A 7,596-nucleotide genomic window follows, 5' to 3' on the forward strand; every position below is an offset into this window, starting at 1 on the left:
GTTGTTTTTTCAATGTTACCCCCAACAAATGTTAAGGATTGACTGTACTTATTTGCATGTTGTCTCACCCATTAGATTGTAAACTCCTTGAGGGTGGGGAATTCTTTTGTCTTTTGTGTGTGTATCCCAAGCATTTAGCACAGTGCCAGGCACATTATAGGCACTTAATAAATGTTTATTGAATTAAATTAAATTGAACATTGGCTGAACGTCCTCAAGCAAATCATCTAACCTCTAGAGACCTCCAAGCAACCTCTAAGATTAGAAGTTGTACAGCACGGGTGAAGAAACTTAGAAATGAAATCATAGGTCTGGTCTTTAAAAAAAACAAAACAAACAAACAATACCCTCCCATCCAGCTATTACCCTGATGCTGGTATCCTAGAAAAAAATAGTTATGGGCATCTTAAAGAGATTAGGACAATTCTCTCCTTTCAACAGCCTAGTAGAAATTGGAAGGGAGCACAGAACCCATCAATCCCCTTTCTACCTTTGCCAACAAACTCTATGGGGTAATGGAAGGATGAAAACCATGGATGAAGAGAGTGTTTCCCAGAGATTCCAATTCCTTTCCCCAACCACCTTCTCACAGTCACCACCAATTCTTGAATTTTCATTTCATCCCCAAACTGTCTATTGGCCTCTTCTCAGAACACATTGTAAATAATGTTGAAAAGTGAAGTCTAACATAAAGTTATTGGTGTTTTGGACTAAGCATGCCTTTGCTCATGTTGGAGAAGGCCTTTCACCTGGGAGAGACATATGTTAGGCTAGCTCTATGAAAAGCTAAGGAGACCAATAATGGGTGTTGGCATTTGGCTTCAATTGTTCCCACGTTGCCTGAAATGTGGATGAGTGCCTGCCAATAGATATAGAAGTCATTGTCAGCAAGATTTACAGTTATGCTTGTCTTTTAAACAGCAAGAATGGAAAGGCTGAGAGAGCTCAGGGAACTGTTGAAGTTTACTGCTAACAACCCATCGACCAGAAAACAGAAACCACCAAATTCCAAAAGGCAGCCATCAAAAAAAGACATCTTTCCTGAACCTGGAAGCCATTCTTGGGAACAGAAAACTAAATGCCAAGCTATCAGCAGCAACTGGTCTTATTTTCAACATCTATGCAACAAATAATGTCCTATTGTGGAGCCAGAACAGGAAAGCAGGATTCCTTCAATAGGAAAGATTAAAAGTGTCTTTTTAAAAAGAAAACCAGTTGTTACCCCTTATACAAGACCTCTCTTGATTTCCCAGTTGCTAATACTCTCCCTCCCACCAAATAATAATAATAATATTAATAATTTTTATTTATTTTCTAGAAGAGACAGTACAAGGTGGTGGATAGAGTCAAACTCCAAGTCAAGTCCTGCCTCTGACACATAACTGACTGTATGACCCTGAACAAGTCATTCAATCTCTCAGTGGCCTTAGGCAATTGTCTAACACAAAAAATTACTAATCTGCCTTAGTTGAGGGAGTCTCTTTGACCAAGAGTACCCTATACCAATGAAATTATAAGTATATACCCCCATCTCCACCAAAAAATTTTACTTTATATATGTTTTGAATTTACTTGTCCACATGAAGTGCCCGCTCCCTAAGTAAAATATAAACTCTTTTTTTTCCTTTGCCTAACAGAGTAGTCAGTATATAGTTGTTGATGTTGTTTGTCCATTTTCAAAGAGGACCAATGATATAAGTGATGTCTTCACTTACAAGTAAATTGGATTTAAGTGAGGCAGAGTTGCTCAAAGTTGTCAGCCTCACTCTCTCTTCCAGAGTGATCCAAGTCCAGTGGCAAGACAAAAACTCAGGGTGAATGGTGATGGCCAGGAATACAACTGATGACCTTGGCATTTTCAATGTCTAACCAAGCTCTCAGCACTCTACAACACCTGCTTCAGCCACCTTCATGGTCATGGGAACAAACTTCTCATCTGCCCATTCCACCAGGGGTAGTCTTCACATGCTTGGGATAGACACCCCTATAACTCACCAAGGCATTTGAAACCTGTTGTTTACTCTCAGCCTGGTTTAGCCTGTCTACTGAAACAGTTTTACCCAGGTGAGGCTACTGAATATGCTACAGCTTCTTGGGGCTACAGGTGACAGTTCTGTGTAAGGTGGATCCCAAAGGTAGATGAGCAGCCCTGGAAAGGGCTCAGCACATCCTCTCACCAGAGGTGCTCTGTATACCCCATACACCCTCCTCAGTATATAGTAGGCACTTAATAAATGCTTCTTGAATGAATGAACTGTAGACTATCTTCATTTAAACATCTATATCTCAGTGCAGATTTACATAAAACATCTAAGGTAAAGGCCATATTCTCTATACACAAAAAACATAATGATGTTTTCAGTTTATGCCTTTCTTTAGATCAGCAGCATCAAACTCAAATAGAAACAAGGGCCACTAGATTGTACATGAGAATGACTGAAGGCTGCATATTGACTTAGAAAACCACAAATTAACATTATCTGTGTTCTATCGTATTTTTATTCATTTTTTTGTTCAGTGTGTCCCAATTACATTTTAATCTGGTTAAAGTCCTCTTGGGAGTTTTTCTGGCCACCATTTGACATCTCTGACCCAGATGATCTCATATGATCTTCACAGTCACTCTTAGAGGTGGGTACAACAGAGATGATCTGTACTCATTTTAGTGATTTACTGACACATAGAGAATATGTGGATTCATGAAAGGTCAAATCACTTAGTAAGGGCAGAGTCAGGACTCAAACCCAGGTCTCCTAACAAGGCAAGGCAGAGTGCTCGTGCACATGCGCTCTCTCTCTCTCTCTCTCTCTCTCTCTCTCTCTCTCTCTCTCTCTCTCTCTCTCTCTCTCTCTCTTCCTTTCTTTTTTTTTTGCGGGGCAATGGGGGATAAGTGACTTGCCCAGGGTCACACAGCTAGTAAGTGTCAAGTGTCTGAGGCTGGATTTGAACTCAGGTACTCCCGAGTCCAGGGCCAGTGCTTTATCCACTGCGCCACCTAACTGCCCCCCAGCCTCTTCCTTTCTAATCACCATCTTGTAGACTGTCACCCTAATGTACTCTCCCCTCTTTACTTCCCCTTCCACTAGCCAGGTTCTGCACCCTCTGCACCCTGAGGTGTTTGCTGAGTTCTCCTGCATCTTGCTGACATCTGTTCCAGCAAAAAAGAAAACATATTGAGGAATGCTTCAAAAGCGCAGTCTCTAGCTGTGGCCAAAAAACCAGCAAGAGCCTCCAGTGCATCCTGGGGTGCAGAGCCTGGAAAGGAAGCTGCAGGAGGAAAGGATAAATGAGTCACGTGAAGAAGAAATCCCAGTGATTACCAATCCACCACATGTCTGTAAGCCTCCCCTCAGCAGAATTCAGAAGGCTTCTCAGACTGCCCCAGAGCTCATGTTTCTCATTGGTGCTGCTGTCCTAGACTATCTGGCTGGATTGACCCAAACAGCAGAAAAAAAGGAAAGTGCACATTTTCCCTCACCCTTGCTCTCCTTGCAGGACAGACTGTGCTTTTATTCATAATATTAGTAGGTGTTCTGCTATGTGCTATAAGTTAAAGGCTTGGATTTCCTTTTTTAAAAAAATTTTAATAAAATGTAAAAAATATTTTTGACATTTATTTTTTTTATTTTGAGTCCCGAATTCTCTCCCTCACTCCCTCCCATTACCCTCTTTGAGAAAGCAAACAGTTTGATATAGATTATACATGTTCAGTCATGAAAAATATATTTCCGTATTGGCCATATTGTAAAAGAAAACAGACCTAAAAAAAAAGAAAGAAAAAGAAAAAGTAAAAGAAAGTACACTTCAATCTGCATTCAGCCTCCATCAGTTTCTATCTCTAGAATATATAGTATTTTTCATAATAAGTCCTTCGGAATTGTCTTGGATCACTGTATTACTGAGAATAGTTAAGTCATTCACAACTGATTATCCAATGTTGCCATCAATGTGGACAATATTCTCCTGGTTCTGCTCACTTCACTTTACTTTACATCAGGAGCAGCTAGGTGGTGTAATGGATAGAGCACCGGTCCTGAAATCAAGAGGACCTGAGTCCAAATGTGACCCTAGATACTTACTTAGTTGTGTGACTCCAGGCAAATCACTTAACCTCAATTGTCTCAAAAAAGAAAGAAATGTAAATTGATTGGTAAATTCTCCCATGCATTCATATCAATCTCTTTAGGCAACCCCTCATCAGAATTGTTTTTCTTTGTGACTCTTGAATTTTATTCTTGATAGTTTCCCATTCCTCCTGGGCTTACCTTCCCTGTAAATACTGGATTCCTACCCAATAAGTCATATCTTCCTACCTATTCTTTCTTTGAACCCTCTGAAATCTGCTTACCAAAAATCTAGGATATATGTCAGACTAATCCAGACTTTTTTTTCTTTAACACAAATTCTGAAAAGAAGTGGTTACATTCCCTTCCCTACCACTTCCAGGGTGCGAGCTTAAAGGCAAAGAGAGAATGGAAGTGAGCTAGCTCTCTCTCTCTCTCTCTCTCTCTCTCTTTTCGCTCACTCGCTCCTGGCTGGCTCGCTCAGGACACAGACGCTGGCTCAGGTCCTTGGTGATCGGCCTGGTCCTCTGTCACATCACGTGCTTGACGCGGTTCTCAACCTCAGAGGTGGCCTTGGGTTTTGGGTGAGTTCTATACGGAATATAGACTAAGCTTAGATCTAAGACTATTTGTATTTCTACTTTCCTATCTCTCTAATCAACATCACCTTGTTTTGTTGGCTAAGTAATTCCCAAACAATAAAAGCTCTAACTAAAGCTCAGAGGCTTTAAAGTTAGCAACTAATTTCTTGTTGAGGATCAGGTACAGAATGTTATTCCCCTTCATTATTCCTCCTGTTTTCAAAAAATTCAATTACTGTTAGGGCAAAGTCAAGGAATTATGATTTGTTCTGCTTCTAAGAGAGAGAGAGAGAGAGCACAAAAGCGTTCTCCAGCATATGTCCTTATAGTTGAAAAAAGTCTCCCATCACTACTATATCATGAATCTGTGGCAAGTGTCAGGTTTGCAATCTGTTTCCAAATCTTCTCATCTATTTTGCTCTCTATGTGACCTACAATATACTTCAAAAATAATAATAGCCTTTGTTTCTTCCTCCATTGATATTCATCCAATTCTCTCCACCTTATAGCTTTCTTCCTCTGGGTCCCAAATTTCCTCACATTAATATACCCTCCAAATGTATAATGCTACTCTGCCCTTCCTTTTACCAATTTCTATTCCTTTTGAATAGGTATACCTTTCTGAAGTCACATTCCAGTCATGCATCCCACCAAATTTCAGAGATACCTATGAGATGAAATTTATGTCCCTGAATTAAAATCTCAAATTTTGCCTTGATTGTTGGATGGATGGATGGATGGATGTATACATGTGCATGTGTGTGTATATGTGTATGTATGTGTGTATATATACATGCATACATATGTGTATGTGGATATATGCATGTGTATATGTGTGTATACACATATATATTTACATAGAGATTTCAGAAGCCATGGGTTTTGTTGATGGTTCCTTTCTTTGATTTCATCTATAATTTTCTTTTTCTCTGCTATCATTCTTCCTCCTATATTGTAGCTATTCTCTGTGACAGAGGTATTAAACTTACCTTCCTCAAAACTCCTGAGTGCCAAACCAGAGCATTGGGAAATGTTAAATAAAATACATGAAGATACAATAAAACACAGGTCATATTCATTTGTAGTTTTCTAAGTTAATTTGCCACCCACAGATCTTTTTTCTATTTGAGTTTGACACCATTATTCTATGGTAGTGAGATTCATAGAGAATGGAATGGTTTTGCCCTTTTCCTTCTTTTTCAGTTAAAGGCTTTTCATTTATATCTTCAAGACTTTAAACAAATACATTCTTGCCAGCACTTGCTAGGTATTGACCATCATTGGCCAAGAACCCATCAATCCTAAATTTTACCCTATCGCTCAAAAATCCAGATATGATTCTCAAATACTATCTCCTTGACCAGCTGTTCATTTTCCAAATCTGCCTTCCACCTCTGAAATCCTTGCCTTAGATTGGCAGGAGTGGTGGAAACACTCCCTATGCTCCTAAAAGGCAAATAGGTGGCACAATGGGTAGAGTGCAGGGCCTGGAGGCAGAAAGACTCATTTTCCTGAATTCAAATCTGGCCTCAGATACTTACTAGCTGTATGACCCTGGGCAACTCATTTAACCCTGTTTGCCTCAGTTTTCCCATCTATAAAATGATCTGGAGGGGGGCAGCTAGATGGCGCAGTGGTTAAAGCATCAGCCCTGGATTCAGGAGTACCTGAGTTCAAATCCAGCCTCAGACACTTGACACTTACTGGCTGTGTGTCCCTGGGCAAGTCACTTAACCCCCATTGCATGCAAAAAAAAAAATGTATAAAATGATCTGGAGAAGGAAATGGAAAACCACTCCAGTATCTCTGTCAAAAAATGGGGTAACCTGGAAAAACATTGGAAATTGAGGGAATGCCCATCAATTAGTGAATGGCTGAATAAGTTGTGGTATATTAATGTAATGCAATACTATTATGCTATAAGAAATGATGAGCAGGCAGATTTCAGACAAACCTGGAAAGCCTTAAGTGGACTGATGCTGAGTGAAGTGAGCAGAACCAGAATATTGCACACAGTTAACAGCAACATTGTACAACGATCAACTGTGATAGACTTAGCTCTTCTCAGCAATACAATGATCCAAGACAATTCCAAAGGACTCTTGATGGAAAATGCTCTCCACATCCAGAAAAAAGAACTGTGAAATCTTAATGCAGATTGAACCATACTGTTTCCACTTTTGTCGGTTTTTTCTTCTTTTTTTGATGTTTTCCCCTTGTGTTCTGATTCTTCTTTCATAATATGACTAATGCAGAAATGTATTTAATGTGATTGTACATATATAACCTATATCAGATTGCTTTTTGTCTTGGGGAGGGAGGAGGGAAGGGATTGTGGGAGAAAAATTTGGAACTAAAAATCTCATAAAAACAAATGTTGAAAACTATCTTTACATGTAACTGGAAAATAAAATACTTTTATGATAAAAACAATGGGGTAACCCAGATGGAGTCACAAAGAGTCAGACACAACTGAAATGACTGAAAAATATGCCCCTCGAGTATATATTTTCTTGCCCAAAACATCATAATTTTTTATTAATGAATATTAGTTTTCTTCTGGTCTTATTATGATTTATTCTCACATGAATGTGAATGGGTTGACAAGTCATAGAAGGTTCCCCAAAGCATACTGGATATGCATGCCCTGGCAATTAGGGCTCTTGTTAATAGAAAGGTTTCAAAGTCTCAAAACTTTTCCATAATGAAAATTTCTAATAGAATACTGGCAGCAGACTATCTTCTCTCCAAGAGTAAGACCAGTGAATTATAAAAAAGCTCCTCATCAATAGCCTGGTCATTAGATGTTGAATTCTTTGGCTATGGCAACCTCTGAAACAAAAGTAAATACAAAATGGTCCTCAGTCCTATGTGGCTCACTTCCATTTCTACAGTGTCAGTGGAAATATAGTCAAAATGATGGCAGTGGTGTTAAGATTCATATATTTTTA

The sequence above is a fragment of the Dromiciops gliroides genome, chromosome 1 (assembly GCF_019393635.1).
Source record: "Dromiciops gliroides isolate mDroGli1 chromosome 1, mDroGli1.pri, whole genome shotgun sequence".
NCBI classification, from domain to species: domain Eukaryota; kingdom Metazoa; phylum Chordata; class Mammalia; order Microbiotheria; family Microbiotheriidae; genus Dromiciops; species Dromiciops gliroides.